This window comes from Ailuropoda melanoleuca, chromosome 8 (assembly GCF_002007445.2).
Source record: "Ailuropoda melanoleuca isolate Jingjing chromosome 8, ASM200744v2, whole genome shotgun sequence".
In the NCBI taxonomy this organism is placed as follows: Eukaryota; Metazoa; Chordata; class Mammalia; order Carnivora; family Ursidae; genus Ailuropoda; species Ailuropoda melanoleuca.
In genome coordinates, this window is record NC_048225.1 from 101,291,674 (window position 1) to 101,314,919 (window position 23,246).

The following is a 23,246-nucleotide window of genomic DNA, read 5'->3' on the forward strand; positions in this document are numbered from 1 at the left end:
GCCGGAGCTCGGGCGGCCAGGCGCGCGGGTGAGTGGCCCGCGCCGAGTCGTCGCGGGGGCGGGGACCGGGCTGCGCGCTGCGGCGGACGCGGGCCGCCACGGCTCCCCACTCTGCGGGGCCGGGACCAAGCTCCGGGGGGAGGTGAGCCTGGTGCTCCGGGAAGGCTGCGGGCTGGGCTCGGGAGAGGTGCTGGAATAACAACGGAGGCGCCGGGAGGGTGTGTTGTGCCGAGACGTCCTTAGGGGACTGCGGTCTGCTCTGGGGGTTGACTCACTAGGGGCTACCCAGCTCCAGCCTTTCGAAGCCTCAGTTTCCCTTTCTGTGAAATAGCTACAACGTGAAGTGTGTTGAGATCCTATAACCAGAGACACAAAGTACTGCGTTATTTTACACACACACACGCACACACAGTACCCACATTTTCTCCCATCCCAGCTGAGCGAGCGGAGCAGCTGGAGCAGGTGACTTTGCCGGGCTGTTCCAGAAAATGTTCACTGGGTGCCCAGGTTGCGCTGCGAAGTGTCTGCCCGCCAGACTCCCTGAGGCTGTCCTCTTCGGCGCCCGCTCAGAGGAAGCGTTCCCGGGGGCTGCGGGAGGGAGGAGAAAGGAAAGGTTGGGTGAACACCGGGAGCTCACCTGAGGGCGCTCGGTGCTTGGGCTCTTGTGGTCCCTTCAATTCTCAGAACCTGGTCGTAGGATAAAGAATCAGCCCAGTCTGCGGAGGGCTGAGAGGGGAGGCAGGATCGAGGGAGGATGTGAGTGGTGAGTGGTGGGGGCGGTGTGCAGGGGTGAAATCCAGCCAGCAGAGAGGGTTCCTTGTCCCCCGGAGCCCAACACTGGAAAATCAGCTGGTGAGTCAATGGGACTTTGTTAGGACAGCCACAGGGCGCAGCTGGCGCCGGCTTAAGGGAAGCGCCCGGATCCCCCCTTGATAACGTGCTGTTTATCTGGCTTCCTGTTTCAATGATTGGGATGCCATTGGCTTGTTCAAATTCAATGCTGAAAAGCCTGCGGCCACGTTCGCTCTGCAAAAGCAAAAAGCTTGCTTAGGTTTTCGTCTTTCGTCTGTCTTTTTCCGGATGCATGGTGTCCCCTACAACTCATTTATAATGGGGCAGCTGGACTTCGCACGAAGAACCCCTCCCCAAGTAGGCGGAGCTGCCGCCTCGGAGACCTTGGCTCCCTTCAGACCCAAAATACATGTGACTTCAGGCTGCTTATGAATTTTTTTATCCTGCCTTGAATTTTGGTTGGTGTGTCTTTGGGATTAAACTGGGAAAGGAGACTGTGACTCTGGATTTCCTCCTCTAAAATGAGCTTTATCTCATCTTCCACCGTTACTTTCTGGGGGAAGTTACCAGTTTGTAGTTCCTTAATCAGCCTGTGTTGCTAACTACCTGGATGATGAGGGAGCAAGTAATTTGCCTCTCTGTTTTGGTTTTCACTTCTTTTTTTTTTTTTTTTAAAGATTTTATTTATTTATTTGACAGAGATAGAGACAGTCAGTGAGAGAGGGGACACAAGCAGGGGGAGTGGGAGAGGAAGAAGCAGGCTCCCAGCAGAGGAGCCTGACGTGGGGCTCGATCCCGTAACGCCGGGATCACGCCCTGAGCCGAAGGCAGACGCTTAACCGCTGTGCCACCCAGGCGCCCCTGGTTTTCACTTCTTGAAAACGGAGCTGGGCAAACTGCCACTCCTGGAAGAACAGACAAGCCTTTCCAGATCTGTGCTTCAACCTCTAGGGCCTGTTTCTGGAACTTCCCAGGTTGAGGGGGAGCAGCCCCTGCTCTGAACTCCCTTGGGGCAGGTTTCAACATTCTGCTTAGTCTTTTTAGACAGTTGGGATTTGTGTGCATGCCTTATCTCCCTATGAATGCCGAATAGCCAGAGAGCCCGCCTGACCACCCACAACACGCAGCACATAGTAGGCACTTTCTGAATGTTTGCTGAATAGTACAGTTGGAACAAAATCTAAGGAACACCTATCCAAATCGGGGCCTCCCATCCAAATCAGGCCCTTTTATTCATTTTGGGGAAGTTGTTTGTCTCCACCCCACCTTTTCCCTCTCAGAACATGGTCCATAATGGGGTTGATTTGCCCACAGGTGGGCAAACTTTAACCATTTGGGGTTTTTGTGATATCAACTTGGGGAGCCCTGGCCTCGGGAAACTGAAGGCAGGAATGCTGTTTTTTTTCTTCCCTTGCCAGCTCTGCTCCCCTCCTAAGTCCACCTGAGTCTCTGGCATCTGCTCAGCCTTGGTCAAGTAGAAGAGAGTGGCCAGGAATAGAAAAATCTCTTGTCCATTCTTTAAAATTGGTCTCTGTTTCCATCTTTCTTTTCAATCCATGTCACTTCCCCTTTCTTTTAAAGTTCTTTTTTTTTTTTTTTTTTAAAGATTTTATTTATTTATTTGACAGAGATAGAAACAGCCAGAGAGAGAGGGAACACAAGCAGGGGGAGTGGGAGAGGAAGAAACAGGCTCATAGCAGAGGAGCCTGATGTGGGGCTCGATCCCATAACGCCGGGATCACGCCCTGAGCCGAAGGCAGACGCTTAACCGCTGTGCCACCCAGGCGCCCCTAAAGTTCTTTTGAATTCTTAATGGGTTTGGCCTTTAGAAAAACTAGAATGTCAAAGTCAAAAGAATCTCTTCCCCTCCCAACCCCTGCCCTGCCCCTCTTCCCTTTAGGGACAAGAATGAAGAGTCCGATGGACTCAAAGCCACACAGAGCTGGGGCGCCGCAGAGGCCAACCTAGAACCCAGGTCTTTTGGCCACCCGTCCAGGGCTTAATCCCTTTCAGCAGATCACCTTCTTGCCCTCAGACTTTTTCTCTGCCTCATGTTTCCATCATAGATCTTGGCAGTTGCTCCTTAGCTGTCAGTGAGAGAGGAACAGAAACGGGGTAAGGAGAGCTGTCTCCATGATGGAACCAACCACCAGCTCTTAGAGTCTCTGGAACACGGAGAACTAAGAATGTGGCAATACTTGGCAAACCCTTCATCTTTCTGGCCCCTAGTCACAAAACAATAATTAAAAACACTTTTAGTTCCTTCTTCAACTTAAAAAAAAGAAAAAGAAAAGCAAACCCCAACCAACTTTTCAAGTAAAAAACACCCTCCTCAGTGAACAGTTTGCTGAGCCCAATCTGTTCCCTCAACCTCCCCGGAAGGCTGACTCAGGCCTGATTTCCTCCGAGGGGCCTGGAACTCTGCTTCCCAGCTTCCTGCGACTCTGGAGAGACGTGAAAGGAGGCAGGATGGCCAAGGCCCAGGCCTCTCGGAAGCATCTGTGGATGTGGCTCCGCTTCCCCTCCGCGGCCTCTGCAGTCCACATCGCCATCCTGTCAACTCTATCAGCTCTCCTTAATTTTAATCTGCGATGTGCTAATATGCGTGAAAAATGAAAGGTGCCGAAGCATGTGCCTCCGCCAGCACCGTTAATAACAAAATGTTTCCACTTCAAAGGCCTGTGAGATGCTTTTAATGTCCAATCCTTAGATGCTCTGGAAGCTTTTATGAATGGGATTGTTTGCTTTAATTTCTTTTTCAGATTGTTGGGGGGGGGTACATGGAAACACAGCCGATTTTTGTGTGTTGGTCTTATGCTCCGGAAACTTGGCCAAATTTGTGTGTTTGCTTTAGTAGCCTTTTGTGTGTGTGGATTCTTTGGGATTTTCTATATGTAGAATCCTGTCAACTATAAATACAGTCCTACTTCTTCATTTCCAATTTGGATACCATTTATTGATTGATTGATCGATTGTCGTCCCTAATTGCTCTGGCTAGAACTTCTAATGCAGTGTTGAGGAGGGGCTGGGAGAGTGGACTTCCTTGTCTTGTTGCTGATCTTAGAGAAAAAGCTCTCAGTCTCTCACCAGTGAGTGTGGTGCTTGCCGTGGGTTTTTCATAAATGTCCCGTGTCATGTTGAGGAAATTCCCTTCTATTCCCAGTTTTCTTAAGTGTTTGCATCATGAAAGGGTGTTGGATTTTGTCAGATTCTTTTGTCTGCACCAGTTGAGATAATCATGTGTTTTGGTACCTGCCATTGATTGATTTTCTCCCGTTGAATTACCCTTCCATTCCCGGGGTAAATCCCTCTGAATGCTTTTTTTGTTGTTTTTTAATTTGCAAAGCTTTATTTCTTCTATTTAAAAAGACTGAAGATGGGGGCGCCTGGGTGGCTCAGTCAGTTAAGCATCCGACTCTTGGTTTCCGCTCAGGTCATGATCTCTTGGCCGTAGGATTGAGCTCCTTGTCCTGCTCTGTGCTCAGCATGGGGTCTGCTTCAGATTCTCTCTCCTTCTCCCTCTCCCTTCTGCTCTCTCTCTTAAATTAATTCAGTCGTTAATTAATCTAAAAAAGACTGAAGAAAATTTGACACAGTGCTAACCATTGGGTGGGTCAATGCACATTCACTATATTTTTCTTATAGTCACTGTACTTGAAACGTTCAACAATTTGTTTACTGTGGTAAAATACGTGTAACGTGAAACGGACCGTTTTAACCACTTGTAAGTGTGCAGTTCAATAGCGTTAAGTGCATTCACCTTGTGTAACCGTCACCATCATCCATCTCCAGAACTTTCTGGTCCTCCCCAGCTGAAACTCTGTGCCTGTCACAGTTAACTCCGAGTTCTCTATTCCGCCCCCCTGCCCCCAACTTCTGGCAACCACCATTCTACGTTTTATCTCGATGAATCTGTGACTTGGTAATAGCTCGAAAAGTCAGAACTTCATGGCTTCCCCTGAGGGATCAAAGGGCCTCACCTGACTTCCAAGGGGAACATTCTGGAGGGATGTTGAGTCAGATCTTCTTGACTTACAAACAGTCCCTCAACAGCAGCCCTGCGTGAGCTTCATTTTCTCTGGTTCGGTGGTTCTCCATCTGGCTGCCCCTTAGAATCACCTGGGGGAGCTTTTAAAAATTACTGATTCCTCGGGCGCCTGGGTGGCTCAGTCGTTTAAGCACCTGCCTTGGGCTCAGGTCATGATCCCAGGGTGCTGGGATCGAGCCCCATATCGGGCTCCCTGCTCAGCAGGGAGTCTGCTTCTCCCTCTCCCTCTGCCTCTCTCCCCAGCTTTGACTCTTTCTCTCAAATAAATAGATATCTTTAAAAGAAAAAAAAAATGACTGATTCCTGGGCCCACCCCTGAGGGATGCCGCTTCACTTGGTGGGGACGGCAGCTCTGGTGTCTGTCATTTTCTAAAGCCCCCTCTGTGACGCTAATGCCCAGTGAGGGTTTCAGCTACTCAGGGGTTGAGCTGATTTACTCCCTGGAACCCTTGGCTGGTCACAGCTTCAGTGACGCAATTCCCTCCCCATCTGGACAATAATACTGACCCACTTTACATCCCTCCCCTGATTTTAAAATCCATTTGTAAATAGAATAAATGTCAACTTCTGTAGAATTAAACTTGCAAACTTGTAAAGAACCATAACTGTCACGTAGCCCTATTTTTTTTTCTTCTGCAGATATCTCAGGGCCCCCTAAAACCTCCCCACCAGGGGTCATCCAGCTTGGACATCTCTGTTGCTGGGCCACTCCCAGCAACGGTGGGTGTGTTGCAGTCATCTTCTTCCCTATTTGGACAGCTTGGTGTCTCAGTTTCTTCTTGTATTCATCTGCCATGGCTGTGACTTCTACCCATTGGGGAAAGATACCAAAAAGTGAATGGGCTTCACCAAAATGCATCCCCAAATAAAGTAGGGGGTGTGCAAAATAAAGCGTGTGGTGTAAGTGCAATTGCCCTGCGCAGTGACAGCCTTTCAGTTATTTGGAAACGGCTACCAGGTGCCTGCCCCATCTTTTCCTCTCTGCTCTTGGCTGCCCTTTTTTGCAGATCTTCTTTACCGGATGTGTTCTCAAGTATTTTCTGGGAAGATGTATGAGGTAATAGCAAGAATTTAGATCATGAAATGAGCCAGACTTAGAGTCAAGGTTCAAATCTTGACTTTGCCTGTGAAGTCCTTAGCGCGTGGTGAGTACTCAGCAAATATTAGCAGTTAAAATCATATTATCCACAGTGACATCATTATCTCTATCTGAGGGACCCGAGGCCAGCCAGGGAAGCTCTTAGAGACTCAGTTTCTTCCCCAAGAAAAGTGAAATGAAAATGCCTTACTCTGGGTCTCCTGGGTGGCTCAGTCCTTAAGCGTCTGCCTTCAGCTCAGGTCATCCTGGGATCCAGCCCGCATCAGGCTCCCTGCTCAGTGGGAAGCCTGCTTCTCCCTCTCCCACTCCCCTTGCTTGTGTTCTCTCTCTTGCTGCCTCTCTCTCTGTCAAATAAATAAATAAAATCTTAAAAAAAAAAATGCCTTACTCCGAAGACAGTGTTTCCCAGCTTACGGATCTCACCCTCCTTCCTGTCCTTCGGTGATCCCTATGATCCAGCAAGTTTGGGAAATACAGGCAGGGAATGATTGTGTGGATCCAGTGAGACCTCCAAGCCCTGAATGTGTTTCGTCCAGAATGAAGTGCAGCACTCCAGTTATGGGGTTACGACCACATACTGTCCACAGGCCGATTACCTATGATCAGTTAGGCAAAGCAGATTTTTTTTTTTTCCAGTTTGTAGATTGCCCCCGCAGACCTGTGAGCTGGCCTGTCAGGGAGAAGATGGGAACATGACGACATAAAGGAACGAGAGAGTCTGACCACATCTTTTGCTTTATATTGTTTGTTATTGAACTGATTCGTTTTGTTTTGGTGTTACTGATTTTTTTTTTTTTTTTTTTTTTTTTTTTTTTTTTTTGGTAGATGGCAAGGATAGCACAGAATATAAAGTCAATTCCCAGTGCCTCTTTTCCCAGTTCACTGGTGCAGATAATTGAGTTGACTGGAAGGAGTATCTGGGTTCTGGGTAGTGCTAAGATACCAACTGTTCTCTTCCTGCTTTCCTTTTAACAAAAGAGAGACAGCTGATGAGACACCCGGTGAAGGAGCTTCAGCCAGGACCCAGGCTGGACAGCTGTCTCTGCCTGCTCTCTCATCTGGGGCAGTTCTGTCCCTCGGCCCTCCCTCCTCAAATCTTCAGAAGCAGGGCTCCATTAGCCAGGGCAACCTGCACCACAGAATGCTGACCGTTAGCCCCCCTAACCTGGGAGCTCTCCCTCACCTCCTAGACATGGTCAGCTTTATAAGGGCTTTAAGATGTCAGCAGAGCTGCCCCCACCTCACTGGGAGGGACCGTGGGAGCTGCAGTGTGAGGGCCTACACCTAATCCCCAGAGTAGGCAAAAGGGCTGCGTGACCCTTAGGGTGCTTTCCCAACACTGAAAGTGCTCCCCCCACACACAAGGTTTAATTCTGAAAAATGTTAAACCAGTAGAGAAAGTGAAAGGTTAGTACCATTAATATCTGGATTCACTGATTGTTAACATTTTTTAAAGATTTTATTTATTTATTTGACAGAGAGAGAGCACAAGCAAGGGGAGCAGCAGGCAGAGGGAGAGGGAAAAGCAGGCTCCCTGCTGAGCAGGGAGCCGCATGTGGAGAGCTCTATCCCAGGACCCTGGGATCATGACCTGAGCCTAAGGCAGACCACCTGAGCCACCCAGGCACACTGTTAACATTTTGTTTTTTAAAGAATTTATTTATTTGAGAGAGAGAGAGTGCGCGGAGGGGCAGAGGGAGAAGGAAAAGCAGACTCCTGCTGAGTGGGGAGCCCCACGCAGATGCAGGACTCGATTCCAGGACCTGGAGATCATGACCCTGAGCCAGAGTCAGATGCTTAACCGACTGAGCCACCCAGATGCCCCTGAATGCTAACATTTTGCTACGCTGTGCTCTCTGTGTCTGTCTCTCTTCTCCTGAGCCATTGCCGACATCCTGACACTTAAGCCGTAAATACTTCAGCATGTATTTCCTAAGGACAAGGGCATTCTCCTACATAACCACAGTACCATAATCACAGCCAATGATACTGGATTCAGCAGAAGTATTTAATCTATGGGCCATATTCATATTTTCCAGTTGTTCCCCAAATGCCCTTTAGAGAGCGCTGTGCATTTTTCCCAACCACAGCCTGCTGTGTGGGGGCCTGAACTGCAGTTTTCTCTCCCAGAAAGAGGGAAATGAAGTCACAATCCCTTAAATTGGGATAGTGACACACTGAATACAAAACACTTCAATTTCAATTAATCTTTTTTTTTAAAAGATTTTATTTATTTATTTGACACAGAGAGAGAACAAGCAGGGGGAGCAGCAGGTAGAGGGAGAAGCAGGCTCGCCACTGAGCAGGGAGCCCAATGCAGGGCTTGATCCCAGGACCCTGGGGTCATGACCTGAGCCGAAGGCAGACTCTTAGCCTACTGAGCCACCCAGGCTTCCTCAATTAATCTTTATCACCACTGAGTGAGATAGGTACTAATATCCTCCCCATCTTACTGGTGAAGAAATCGGGGTTCAGAAAGTCTTTTCAGTGGCCCAAATAGTATGAGCCATTATTACCACTCAGTGCTGTGCCATGGAGTAATTATAGAAAAAAAAGAAGATATTTTATTTACTGAACGTCTTCTGTCCTTCACATTCTTACCTTCTTCACGTGGCGTTAGGAGGTGTTAGGATGTGCTCTCCTACTCCCATTTTACAGATGAGGAAAGTGAGATCCAGCCCTCTGAGGCAGGTGGTAAACAATATTTACATTGTCGGGATAACATAAATGACATTTGTTGGTAATCTTGGAGGAGGGTCCATATGATTGGTAGTAGTTGCTGGGCAGACTATAAATGGCAATTCAGAATAAAAGTATGTCTGACTGAAGGTGAGAGGTGTGGAGAGGGGGTCCTCCAGTACTCTCGTCTTATGCCAAGGGAATTGGCGAGAGGCTGTCAGAGTGTTAGAAAACAAGAGACCAGGAGTGCCTGGCAGGCTCAGTCAGTAGAGTATGCGACTCTTGATCTTGGGGTCGTGAGTTCAAGCCCCACGTTAGGTATAGAGATTACTTAAAGAAGTAAAACTTAGGGCCTCCTGGGAGGTCCAGTCAGTTAAGCGGTTAAGCAGTTAAGTGTCTGCCTTAGGCTCAGGTCATGACCCTGGGGTCCTGGGATGGAGCCCCCCTGCTCAGCAGGGAGCCTGCTTCTCCCTCTCCCTCTGTCCCTACCCCAGTTCATGCTCTCTCTCTTTCTCCCAAATAAATAAATAAAGTCTTAAAAAATATTAAAACAAAAATTTTTTAAAAATTTAAAAAACCCACAAGAAACCAAATTTTGAGAATAAAGTTGCAAAATAATCAAAAAAGTAAATAATATCAAATATTGGATGGAAGAAAAGGAGAAAGAGAGATGGGTTTAGTGTAAGTTACCCATCATTTTTAACTATTGTTTTGGGTAACGGTTGATATTGTCTAGCAGTGGCAAAATAGGGAATCAGGTTATTAATTTATTATCTAGAGTGTAACCACCACAAGAACTAATAACAGAAAACGATTTGGGCAACAGGGTGGGGTTGGGAAGAGGTGGAACAGGAAACTATAGCTTGTTATCATAAGGTTTTTTGTCCAGTTTGATGGTGACCACCCCTGACAGTATGGAGAAAGGCAGGCTTTGAATTCAGACATCCTGGCTTCTAAATACAGAGAAGGGACAGGATGACAGATTTGGCCCTGCAGAAGCTTTTCTGAAATGTTGAGCTGAAACCAAGAGGGACTTCCTAAGACCTTGGTGCCCACCACTGGGCATGCTTTTCTTTCTTTCTTTTTCTTTCTTTCTTTCTTTCTTTCTTTCTTTCTTTCTTTCTTTCTTTCTTTCTTTCAGGATTTTATTTATTTATTTGAGAGAGAGAGAGCACGAGAGGGGGGAGGACCAGAGGGAGCAGACTCCCAGCCCAGCAGGGAGCCTGATGTGGGACTCGATCCCAGGACCCCGGGATCATGACCTGAGCCGAAGGCAGACGCTTAACCAAATGAGCCACCCAGGCACCCCCCATACTGGGTATGCTCATCCGGAGAGAGCCCCAGGACACGGCATCCCCAGGAGGTTGCACCCACACCCCACATCCCACAGAAAGTATTAATACTTTTGTTGTAAACACAATTCAAAGATTCTTACAATTTAACTTTTCAAGGTATTTGGACATTGGTGACTCATTTCTTAATAATTTAACATTGGCGACTTCTGGGTCACCCTGAACATATGCAGAAATTACTGTGAAGTGAGAAAAATGTCACCTAAGAGTTATTTTCAAATATAATGAATTTTCATGAGAAGTACATTTAAATATCGATGCAGTTGACATGATGTTTCATTTTACAGCTGTTTCATTAAACCGTGATTAATGTCAGTTTTGCAGTTTTATTTTTTGGAACTCATGAAGTTTTCTGCCACAGGCCTCTGAAAGCTGCTCGGTCCCAGACCTTCTGTCCTAGGCACAGGTGGGGTGGGCACCGAGTGCAGATCTGGCCCCCGAGGGATCTGTGGGTGAGTATTTGAGACCTGCACCACTCCGGGACATTTGTGGCCAGCCTGAGAGTGTAGCTGAGCTCTAAGGAAGTCACAAGACCCAGATGCCATCCTCAGGTCGTGGCTCCTTCTCAGGCCTTCACTGCAGTGGTTCCTCTAGCTTAGGGGACGGACTTCCCTGGCTGATTTCACAGCCAACATCTCATTTCCTTTCCATGGCAACCCTATGAGGTGGTAAGATAAACATTCCTCTTTATACACATGGGGAAAGCTAGGTAGCTTGCCCAAGGCCACATAACTTTAGGGAATCAGGTGGGGAACCCTGACTCCTAATCTTTGTCCTTTCCAGTACTCCCAAGGCCATATACAGCAGTGGGCAGCGTCTTTAATGGCCCGTGATTGTCATATCTGTTACAAAAATGCAGAAATGACATTGACATTTTTTGTTTGTTTTAAAGATTTCATTTATTTGAGAGAGAGAAAGAGAGAGAGAGAGAGAGAGAGAGAGCAGGAGCAGGGGGAGGGGCAGAGGGAGAGGGAGAAGCAGACTCCCTGCTGAGCAGGGAGCCCCATGATGCGGGGCTCCATGCCGGGACCCTGAGATCGTGACCTGAACTGAAGGCAGACGTTTAACCGCCTGAGCCACCCAGACGCCCCACATTGAGGGTTTTTTAAAAATTAATTTTGTTACTACATTTATTTTGACAAGTCCTTAAGATTTGTCTTTCAGTGAAAGGTACTTAAAAGTACATCACCAATTTTATCACTCCTGCTAATTTTACCCAGTCAAAGGAACAAGGTAGAAGTGTTACATTTTGAGTTCTGTTTCTCATTTTCTCCTCAGAGTTGAAAATTACTATTGTGCGTGAATTTAGGGCTGCGTTAAGCTGACAATCCATTAAGACTTTTGCTTTGTATCTGGTCTGGACCTAATAACCTGGCCTTTCCCTGTTTACACACCTCCTATGATATCCAGATCTCTGTCACTCATTACCCACCTCCTTAGGGAATGTCATCACAAAGACACATCTGTTAAGGCCACATCACACCTCTGAGTCATCTCCCCACTTCCTCTCGCTGGCCATGGCCAGAAAGAAATCAGAGGCCACTAGGGAGTTTCAGAAAGTGACCGCAGGGTTGGGGTGGCTGTGGGAAGTAGGTGGGAAGGGCCGTTGTGAGCTGGCCGCAGAGACCATGACACTCTAAAAAAAAAAAAAAACACTCTCATACCCACATCCAGTCCCAGACAAAGGCCTCTGTGTTTGGGATGGCAGGGGGGGCGGGGGGCGGGGGTTGGTGTGCTGATACAGTCTGGGAGAGGCTACCCGGGGCAGAGACAAGCCTGTAAAGTCAGGCTCAGCTGGACTGAGAGCTGGCACATAGTAGGGACTCAGGAAATATTTGCTCATTGATTACTCCCAGGATACTGGATAAATTTGTCCTTAAGCCGAGGGACAGACAGCAATGAATGTAAGTGCCTTTGGTCCTGAATTTCCCTGGCTGGTTTAGAGGCCACCTCCTTGCTTCCTTGGCTGCTCCCTGACGTGGGTCCTGTGAATGAATGGCCTGGTAGAAAATGCAGTCTTGGGAGTCAGCCTGACCTGCAGCCTCCCTGAGTTTCAGCCTTCCTCTGTGCAGCGGGGACAGTCATACCTACCCCACGGAATGGTGAGGGTCATCCTAGGGGGTGTTCCAAACCATGTGGCATAAAGCTGACGTTAGTTGTCCTCGTCGGGGCACCCTGGCTCTGGATGCCCCGGGGCTCTCTGCACTTGGTCCCGGGAGGGTAAATGCAGGCTAGACCACATGACTGAGCAGAACCAAGGATGCCGCGAACATGCAGCTCCCCAGCTCTGCAGACTCTGCCTCTGGGTGGATTTATCCCCAAAGGGGTGTTTATATACCAGACAGGGGGAAATGTTTCCCTGTCTGAGGGTCAGACAGAGCCGGTGGGAGTGGTGCCGGCTCTAAGACGTATGGTCCCTCTGGGCCCCACTGGGCTCCAGACTGCGGGCCTCTGGGGGTGTGGGGGAGTGGAGTGGCCTGGGGTTTTGTTTGTCAAAGCCCGCCTATTATCTGGCCCAGGCTGTGTTTCCAGGGCATTATAAATAGCACTGGCTTCGAGAACAGAGGTCGCAGATGTGGCTGAGGCAAAGTGGATGGGAAGGTGGGAGATGGGAAATGATGAACTCAAGCCTTTGTGGGCCAGGATGCAAGCTGGGGCCGTCTCCATGGCAGTGGGACACGAGGGAGGACTCAGCCTCAGTGCCTTTGAGGCAGAAGGCCTGACTTAGAAGCCAGAAAAGCCTGTGCTCAGCGGCCCGTGGGCCAAGATGCCCACTCTATTTGCTTCCATCTGCCTCTTTGTAGAGAGAGCTGCACTGCTCCCTGAACCAGGCAGGGGACTGAGCAAGATTTCGGGTCTAGAAAGGTGAGTCAAGCCTATGGCTCCTCACCTTCAGCAACACCCTGTCCCCCACTGTGTGCCCTGGGGGTGCTTTCCCTTCACTTCAGAGAGAAAGGGAGAGAGGACCCCTTACTCGTCTATTTCATTCTATTCTCTTCTAAATTGAGGTACGCTTTACAAACTGGGAAATGCACAGATCTGAAGTGTCCAGTTTGATGCTTTTTTGACGGATGAATACACCTTCATAACCCACATCCCAGTCCAGATACAGAGCATTTCCCTCTTCTGTCTGTTCCCGTCAGTACACCTCCCCCCTCCCCACTGTGTCACTGTGCTGATTTGCATGACCATAGATGAGTGGTGCCTGTTCAGGAACTTCATGTAAGTGGAATCCTGGGGTATGATCTATTTTGTGTCGGGCATCTTTGGCTCAACGTAATATTTTTGAAGCTCACCCGTGTTGAATGATGTAGTCTTTTCCTTTTATCTTCTGCTGTAGGGACACAACACAGTTTGTTGATGGGTGAGCCCTTCAGTTGCTTCCATGGCCCTGGGAGTCCCCTCTGCTGAGCATCCGTAGGGTATCTGCTAGGGTTTTGAAAGTGAAGATGAGCTGGAAGTCTTTGAAGTCTGCTGTGTCACCTGCTTCCCCAGAACACGTCCCGTTTTGGTGGCTTCCCATAAAAGGCCACAGGACCTTTTCTTTCCTTCATGGTCTGGAAGCCATCCTTACCTCCCAGAGGTAGAAGTTCAGATCACGAGTTGAGACGTGACTGGTTTCCCCGTAAGACAGAAGGTGGTTCTCTGACCTGAATCGAGCAGGGGGTGGAGGACATTAGCCTAGAGGTGGTGGGAAGACACCCAAGGCCCAGAGCAGGTAGGTGACATGAGGAAGCAGTATTTTGACAGGAGTACGGTCCGTATCCGCTTTGTGCAATGAGAGGACCTCAGCAGCTAGCACAGACCGTGGCACACCGTGGGGCTTTCGAGAAGGAGGTGTGGAATGACCTAGTGGATTGCAAGAAAGGGAGTTGGGCTGGCAGATCACTGTCCCATTCCTGACGTGGAGGGCCTGAGCAAGGGCAGCCCTGCTGGGAAAGGAACAGGAGAGTGGGTGGATTTTTCACAAAGGAAAACCCAACGGGACTTCAGGAGTTGGCCGTGGAAAGGACGAAAGAGAGAGGAGAATCTAAGAAGCGTGCAGTCTTTTTGAAAGAGCTCTGGACTGAGCCAGAGGGCCTGAATTTGGAAACATGCTGTGTATCCGTTTGCTAGAACTGTCCTAACAAAGTTCCACAAACTGGGTGGCTTTAGACAACAGAAACGTGCTGTCTCAGTTCTGGAAGCTAGAAGTCTAAAATCGAGGCATCAGCCGGGCCATGCTCCCTCTGAGACCTGTTCCAGAGCACCGTTCCTCGCCTCCCCTAGCTTCTGGTGTTTGCGGGCAATCGTTGGCATGCAGTGGCTGAGAGATGCGTCACCCCACGTCTCTGCCTTCGTGCTGATGTGGCCATCTCCTCCCTGTGGTCTTCCCATCATCTGCCCATTGTGTGTGTCTGTGTCCAAATCCCCTCTTAGAAGGCCAACCCTACTCAAAAATGACCTCATCCTAACTAATTACATCTGGAGCAACCCTATCTCCAAATAAGGTCACATTCTGAGATCCTGACGGTTAGTACTTCAACTATCTTTTTTGGTGACACAGTTCAATCCGTAACGTACCACCTGCCTGATGACACTGCATGGGGCCATGCGTGTGAAGTCCTTTGTCAGTGGGCTGGCACGAGGCATTTTAGCCGGGGCACCTGCTTTTCACTTCTTGTGTGCCCTCGTTCCAATCTCTTTCCCTTTCTGAGTCTCTGTTTCTTCGTCTCATTTGGTCTCTTAAGTTCTCCACATCTAAATCCTGCAACTCTTTGTCTCGGAGGTTCTGAGCTTTCAAAGGCTGAGGCTCCGGGGGAGCTGTGAGGTCATTAGCTGCTGTGGGGAAGTCAGGAGGGCGGACCAGCCAGAGTATCAGCAGAGGCTTCCTCTAGGTCCTGCCCATCATAGGGGTACCCATCTTCCTTCCCCTGGTTGCTGGGACCCTGGAAAGTCCCGAGCATCTTCTCTCTGGGCCAGGACAATCCTCAACTCAGCCAGGCCTGGGAGGCGGGCCTTCTAAAAATAGCATTCTCCAATCATGTCTTCCCATGCAGGAAACACAGCAGCCTGATGAGGCAGGAAAAAGGTGTTTCCGAAAGAGAGGCCAGGAAAGGGAGAGGTTAGGTAGGGATTCTGGAGCCAGATGGGTTCCCGGGTGCTGGAGGAAAGGCACTGAGGAGGCAGCTAATGGGGCGTCAGTGGTGGCTTTCGTGCCACTGTGTGTGGCTGGCAGGCAGATGGCTCCGTCTGGAGTCCGCCATTCAGGAACCCCGTGAGAACATCCAGTGAGGAAGGCCCAGGAGGGATTGGGGCTGGGAGACTTGGGATTTCTCAATTTAGGTTGAGAGAGAGGATTGAAAGTGCCACATTCATTCATTCACTGGTCCGTTCATTCATTCACTGAGCATTTGCCCGACTTCGGGGCTGTGCTAGGGGCTCGGACAAGCAGTGGAAGGCTCATTTATAAAAATGGGTCAGGTGAGCAAGCCAGTGATTGCACTGGAGGCAGCTCAGGGCTGTTGGAGGGCAGAAGAGGGAATTGTAGCTCTGGAGGAGGCAGGAAAGACCTCCCAGAAGTGAGTGCCCTTGGGTGCAAAGGCATTTAAAGCAGGGGTAAGAAATACCCCACTCCTCACCTCTGCTCTCCTAGCCCCATTCATTGTCCAACCCCAGCCTCCAGGAGGGGTCTGGGGAGCTGCCTTTATCCCCTTCATGGAGACTCTGGGCCAGTCCCTGGGGCCAGCTTTCTGGAGAATTGCCCTCTCTTGGCCAGCAGAGAGCACTGTCGTCCTTCCCTCCCCTGCGTGGAAAACATGTTAGGTTCACAAGTGCCATCTCCTTGAAGAGCCCTAGAAAGTCATTAATCTTCCCCTGTAGAAACAGGCTTAATTCGGTTGAGGTCTCTGCAGTGGCACATGTCACAGGCAAAAGCTCAGACCAGCAGGCTCGTCCCTGGGGCAGGGACAATGGTGAGTCAGCCAGGGACCCAGCAGCCCCGACTCTTGGTTCCCTGGCCCTCCACGATCCTGCCAGACCTCAGGGCCCCTCTTCATGGCTGAAGGGGCCTGAGGTAAAAACAGACTGTCATTTCTGTTAGGAAGCTCCAGAGAGTTCTGCTTGGGTGTCAAGTTGAGATTGTTTTGCATTCCCATGCCACCAATAGTGATGTTGAAACGCTGCATTTAAACCCCTGTCATTCATCTGGGGTGGATGGGATTAATACTCACAGGATCCTGGCACCTTCTGAGGAATCTGGGCAAATGTCAGCTGCTGTGCTCCCCTTTTTGTGACACAGTGCTTCGTAGTTTTGGAACAAAGGACAAAAGTTGGGGTATGCCCTTGCCCAGTGTCTCCCGGTCCAGCCCATGGGACAGCCGTCAGATGCATCCTGATGCTTGTGTGCCCAGTCACGTGCCCTGACTCTTAAGTTTCCCCTTAGGGCCCCCAGTAAGCCTTGATTTTATTAACTCTCCATGTGAAGATCACTTGCAAAGCTGATTGTGGTCCCAGAGGTCCCCCTGGGTCACCCCAAGGGAGAACCGCAGTCAGAAATCACCCCGCTGCCTCCAGCCCACTCAGCTACAACCTCTACGTTGGCACCTTCCTCTGCTGGTAATCAAATGCCAGGGGATATTTCTTGATCTTCCCAGTTCTCAGGTGGGTAAACTGAGGCCCACCTTGCCCATGCCACTCAGACTGGAAAGAATAAACAATGAAAGCCCAGGCATAGCTGGCTGGAATCCAGTCCCTTTACCGTAACAATACCGAGAAATGTCAAGCAGGGTTTTTGTTTCATTAGAAGGGGAGGGAATGAAGAGAAGCAGGTGGCTGCATCTATGTGTCAAGTCTGGGGTTTGCTGGAGTCGGATGAAAGGGCTGCTCCGGGGCCTTGGAAACGAAGCTGTGTGCTGGGCAGTGTCCAGGGTGGGTGTAGAGCTCTGTGTGAGGGGCTTGGAGGGGCAGGAAGGAGGAGGAGGAGGCCTGGCTGTCCAAAAAACGGAGGAGAATAAGGATTCTTGTCCTTCTGCCACGTTTTAGTTGCGTGACTTTGTGTAAATTACGTGTTCCCTCAATGCCTTCATCTGTGAAATGGGGATCATTTAACCTAGCTCGTGGGGCTGGTGTGAGAACCGAATGAGATAAGCCATGTAACACAGCTAGCATGGCGCCGGGCGTGGGAAGTGCTGCTGTTTCACAAGTCGTGGCTGTCAGTGAAGCCTTGTGACCTTCTGAGCCTGAGTTTCCTCTCTATAATTGGGGCTATTTTGGGTTCTGCCAGCTCAGGTCTGCTGGGAGCCTTCGATGAGATGGTGATCATAGGTGCCTGCATGACATGGGTTCTCAGGAAACGTTGCCTTTTATCCATTGTCTCCTGCCCTTGGGAAGCTCCCAGTGCAGTCGGAGATCTGATGCTACAGATTGGCACACCGACGTAAGCCACCAGTGACTCTTTGAAGAGCTGCTGCCTTGGGGCCTCAGGGTGGGATGGGGGAGGCTCAGGGCCCCTAGGCAGAGTTGGCTTCCCAGACAAGAACTGGGAGAAATTTTTGAAGGAGGTGAGAAGCGTGCTGTGGCCCAGATGGTGGCCAAGGGGTCTCACCTGTGGGCAGAGGGGAGCGGGTTTGCCTCCGTAGTATTCGTCACAGAAGGGAAGGCCTGGTAGGCCAGAGCTGTGGAAGGACTGCTTGCCTCTCTCCTGCGTGATTCTCGTTTAGAAGCCCTCGAGAACAGGGTGGTGTCTGTCCACTTCTCTTTGCGCAGGGCCCAGTGCCTTCCGCCAATAGGTGCTTAATAGAGGCTGCATAGAGGGATTCTGGGAAAGGGAGAAGGGGATCTGGCTCGCCCTTTGTCTGCATGTCCTTGCACTTTCCTATTGCTACCACCAGAGGGCGCAGTTGCCCAGCAGAAGCCAGCCGGATCCCCACGCCCTCCTCTCCTGCGCGGACAGCTGCCAGCTGTGCATCTTTTGGGCCAGGGAAGCAGGCCCTGCGCATATCCCGTCTTCTCCAGACTGAAAGAAGGTCTGGGGACGGCAGGTTCTGGGGCTGGGGGGGGGAGGCCTGCCCTTGCAGGATGGCCTGGCAGGATGGGTCAGCTGGGAGGTTCAGCAGCATGGGGGAGCAAGCTGTATTTGTCTCCCTGGGAGCCAGGTGTGCCTCCAGTTTCCTGGGTGGCACCAAAAAGTCTCTTATTCTTGATTTTGGCTCCCACTGCCAGTGATACCACCTCCCCACCAAAATACAACATTCTTACCTTCTCTCTCGAAGGCTTTGTGTTTCAGGAGATAAAGCTCATTAAGTATTTTGGGTGAAGGTTATGGAGCAGACCAGAAGGCTGTTGGTTGGCAAGAGCAAAAGGTCAGAGATTTTCCAGCCTGGGTTCTTATTCTGGGATCTTCTCCCCTTTCAGTTGTGAGGCTCTTGGCCAGGACCAGCCTTTCCTCCACCATCAGCACAGCCTTCCTGCATCTGGGGCGGTTTGGGGTGCCCCGTTCCAGATGGGCAGAGGCCCCCCCCAAACCACTTAGGCTGGTGGCTCTCCTGGGCCAGGGATCCACAGGCAGGAGCCCAGTGAGCCTGCATCTGCGGTGGTTTGGGGTGCCAAGGGGAATGACGCGCTGCAGAATGAGGCAGGAGAGGAGCTGGGGTTGGCCCTGGGCCCTGGGTTCCTTACCCCTAGCAGGCCCCGAGAGGCAGGGATTTAATGAAACCCTGTCTCCCATTCCTTCAGGGCCCAAGTCACTGTTCCCATGGAAAGAAACCAAGGTCTCGACAATCTGGATCTCTGTTGCCGCGTGGCAGCATTTCCGTCTCCCCTCTCTGCAGAGCCCCTTTCCGGGGCCAGAGCAGCCACAGAGAGCTTCGGGATCTGTGCCATGAGCCCCGAGGCCTCGCAGGGCTCTGGCTCAGTGATGGGAAGGCCAGGCTGCTGTTCTAGGCCAGCCTGGGTGGCACAGTACAGACAGTGGGCTCGGGGAGCATATTCAGCACTTCTCTTGCATTTTCCGCTACCACAGGCCTTCCCGTCATGCTCCCCAGTCATTATTCTTTCCAGAGGTCCCGAGCCGAGCCTTCATCCAGGGATGGCTTGGGGCTCACATGGGGTGGGGCCTTGGTGCACCGAACCTTTTCTTGTTCAGGCCCCAAAGAGTCCTTGACCACAGGAGCCTCTGTAGTGGGCAAAGCTCACACGCGACAGAACTTGCTGGGAGGATGGGAGTTCTGCTGTGAGTCCTCCTTGTTTTTTTTGGGTTTTTTTATTTCCTTTCAAAGATTTCATTTATTTATTTGAGAGAGAGAGAGCACAAGCAGGGGGAGCAGCAGGCAGAGGGAGAGGGAAAAGCAGACTCCCCACTGAGCAGGGAGCCCGCTATGGGGCTCAATTCCAGGACTCTGAGATCATGACCTGAGCCGAAGGCAGACGCTTCACCAACTGAGCCACCCAGGCACCCCCTTCTCCTTGTTTTAAAGAGACAGTGTTGGGGGCGCTTGGCTGGCTCAGTTGGTAGAGCACATGACTCTTGATCTTGGGGGTAAAAGTTCGAGCCCCACTTTGGGTGGAGAGTTTACTTAAATAAATAAATAAATAAAATCTTTAATAACTAAATAAAGAGACTGTGTTGGCAGTCCCACCTGCTGCTGGGACAGTGGGATGTTGTCAACCACTGAGGTTGTCCTAAATGTAGTCATTCTTCGATATTGTGAGAATGGTGATTTGCGTACAGGAAGGAGCAGCCCCCAGCCTAAAGCATGGTGGGAACAAAGGTGAGGCCTCTGTCCGCATCCCAGGCGGTATTCTACAGAAGCGGGATGTGAGCGCACACAGACCTGGCTGTGATTCCTGGTGCTGCGGCGTTCTAGCTGCGTAACTGACCACAGTGCTTTAGTTTCCCTGACCCTCTATGAGGTTGTGGTGAAGACTGGAGAAGATTCGACCTGCAGAGTAGCTCACTTACAAAAAACACACAATAAGGGTTAGTTTTACTTCCCACCATTTAGGTTTCTAGGTCTTTCTTCTGAGGCCTTTTTCCTCCAGACCCTGGAAAACCAGAGACAGAAATGTTCCCCCTATCAGACTATGGGCTCCCTGAGGGCAGGGCTCTGTCTGCCCCATCAGTGTGGGGTTGACTGGAGAGCCAGGGCTCTGTTTCCCACACTCATCCTTGAGCCTCCATGAGGTTCTGCCTTGCCCATCGCAGTGGGAGCTCGCTGAAGGCAGGGCTGCGTCTCCTCCATCAGACTGGGAGCTGCCTCTGCTTAGGCCCTCGGGCAAGTGAGCACCGGTGTGGAATAAGAGGACCGAGGTTGGAGCAAAGACACCTAAGAATTAAGGGCAGTTAGGTTTGAGAATCATCGATTCGCCAAGGAGGGCAGGTAATGAATCCCACCTACTCGGTGGGCTCTGAAGGCATTTTTCAGGCATCAAGGACGCCCCCTGACCTTGGTGTTGGGTCCTTGTTGGCAGAAGGTGTTTCTGAAGTGGAGACATCTGGAGGGCAGATGCCGGGCTGGCTGGGATGGGTGGAGGCCTGGAAGGTTTGGGATTCCAGGCTCCGTGAGTCACCCTCCAGCACAGCAGCCCGCCAGCAGCTGGGCCACATGGGTTGGTGGGCCAGGCCTGGCCGGACAGGGCTGCCCTCCCATGGGGCACAGCGGCATCTCAGCAGGAAAAGACTGAAGGGACCCTGGCAGGGCCTGACTGCGTGGTGAAGTTGCCTTCTCACACCAGCCTCCTTTCCCTCTGAGTGGGGCTGGAAGCGTCCCGTAGCAGGTCATTCTGAGAGTAGACACAAGTCGATTGTGGCCACCTCTTTCTGTTTGAGCCCAGCGGGACTCCCAGGCTGTTGATGTGCTCTCCTGGGCTGGGGTGGATAGATGGAGGTGAGCTGGCCTGGAGGGGGGAGGCAGGGAGGGGTGGGACAGGTCCTGTCTGTGGTGTTTGTCAATGAGAGACCAGTGAGTCACCAGGAGGGAAGGTGGGCTCTGAAGTCAGACACCTTAGTTCAGATCCCGGACCCTCCTTGCCGGGATGATCTCGGACCATCTCTCTGAGCATCAGTTTCCTCTGCTGAAAAGTGGGGCTGCAAACAGCACAGGGGGGTGGCCGGATCAGCTAGGTAATGGGTTTTGCCGGAATACACGGTTATGAGTATTAGGACGGCCCCTGATTGAACTGTCCTGGTCTCATGGCGAAATCGTAAGGGAGGATGTACAGGGGGAGTGACGGACTAATTGAGAGGTGACAGGAGAGTGCGGACATGCTGAGCATGTCCAAGCTGCCCCGGTCTCACGCCTCCTGGCCTCCTGTGCACCCACCCAGCAGCAGGAAGCCTGTGTCTCCCAGAGAAATCTCTGAGAGCCTCCGGACCCGGCACCCAGCCTGGCCGACAGACGGCCGCCCGCTCCCTTGCACAGGCTGTCACCGCCCGGACATGATTTTCTCTGGCGTCGCCTAGCCTGGGAGAAGTTGTTGGACCTGGGCCAGGGGGCACGTACTTGGAGGCCCTGACTCCCAGATGCTGCCCGTGTCTGCTTCAGGTGCCATGGGCACAGCAAGGGGAGCCCCAGAACCCGCCAAACCTGAAGGAAAGTGGGCCAGGGAAGCGGAGGCCACCTGTGACTGTCACCCCTCTGCTCTAAGCTCAGTTTCCCCATCTGCAGCGTGAGGGTGCTGATTCCCCTGTCTGTGGGGGCTGGAAGGGCAGCAGGACAAGACGCATGGAAAAGACAGGGCTTTGGAGGGCAGGATGCCGCAGTTGGGACAGGCAGAGGCCGTGCAGGCTGACTGTGCAGCTGGGGGTCCCTGAGCCTCGCGCCGAGCAGGCATCCGCTCCTGCATGGGGAGGAATGGTGGAGGCTCTGCTCCCCCGCTTTCTAGCCAGGAGGCCTTCCCCTTTAGAGGCTCAGTGTCCTTACCTAGAAAGAGGAGCGTGTTCGTTTCCTGTTGCTGCTGTCACAAATGACCACCGGCCCAGTGGCTTGGTACAACACAGATTCCTCGTTGCATGGCTCTGGGGCTCAAAGGTCCCACAGGGTATCACAAGGCTAAAATCAAGATGTTGGTGGTGCCGTGTTGCCTCCTGATTCAGTTCCCTTGACTTTCCCAGATTCTAGAAGCCAGTCTTACTCCGTGGTCTGTGGCCCCTTCCTCCGGCTTCAAAGCCAGCGAGGGCAGGTCAGGTCCTTCTCACGCTCCCGCTGCCATGTCTCTGGCTCTGCAGTGGGAAGGGGTCTCTGCTTTTTAAGGACTCATGTGATTCGATTGGGCCCACCTGGATAATCCAAGATAATCTCCCCATCACAGCGTCCTTAACGCCAAATACATCTGCAAAGGGCCTTTGCCACTTCGGGTAACATATTCACGGGTTCTGAGTGTTAGGGCACCAATGCCTTTGGAGTCCATTGTTCTGTCTCCCATAAGGAATAAGAAAGGTCCCTATCGTCAAGGGTTCTTGGGAGGAGGACACAGATATTTTAAAAAGCTAATACCTGTAAAGTGATTGTCACATACTCAGTGCTCCATGAATATTAAGTTATTGTTTTTGTTTTTGTTTTTTTTTAAGATTAAAAAAAATTTATCAGAGAAAGAGAGAGCGCGGGCGCGCACACAAAGCAGGGAGAGCGGCAGGCAGAGGGAGAAGCAGGCTCCCCGCTGAGCAAAGAGCCCGATGTGGGACTTGATCCCAGGACCCAGGGATCATGACCTGAGCCAAAGGCAGACGCTTCACCATCTGAGCCACCCAGGCGCCCCTGGTGTTGTTTATCATCATTACTCTGTAAGTTATTAATGCCACTTTCCTGAGGGAGAAGGTGCAGGTTCTGGTTTCCACTGGGCTCTGTCACTCTCCCTCCCCATGCCTCGATTTCCTCCTCTGGCAGAAGAGAAGCAGATCCCGCTCTTGGCAGCTGTGACTCCGGGCCTGGGGGACACACAAAGTTTCCCTTGTGCTGTGTGAGAGCGGCTGCCAGCAGCGGGCATGGGGCCCGGCCCATGGCTATCCCAGGGACACAGCATTCACCGAGATCACAAGGGAACAGAAGGGCCCCTTCTTCGGAGGGCAGAGAGGTTCCAGGCGGGTCCCTGCAGGAACTGAACCCCCTCTGTGGGAAAGAGTCGCTTCTGTTGTGAGGCAGCCTCAGTATTTGCAAAGCGTTTTACAATCATTTTTATTAGCAGAGCCCCCGAGACCTGAGCATGAGAGAAGGGCTGTCACTCACCCCCTGCCTCTCTGGGGGAAACTGAGGCCCGCACAGTTGCAGGCAGGACCCCAGGCCACAAGATGAGGTGGATT

General features: G+C 51.2%; 1 protein-coding gene across 2 annotated transcripts in view; it reads left to right on the forward strand.

Moving 5' to 3' along the window:
• Positions 1-6: 6 nt before the first annotated feature.
• The window catches only part of NAV1 (neuron navigator 1), a 263,223-nt gene continuing 239,983 nt past the window's right edge, over positions 7-23,246 (forward strand). Inside the window, exon 1 of one of the 2 annotated variants that reach the window (XM_034667023.1) lies at positions 7-28. The gene's annotated coding sequence lies outside the window, so the exon portion shown is untranslated. Of the gene's footprint in view, positions 29-22,588; positions 22,731-23,246 lie in introns of those variants that run through there. The other variant, XM_034667024.1, reaches the window with a different exon arrangement.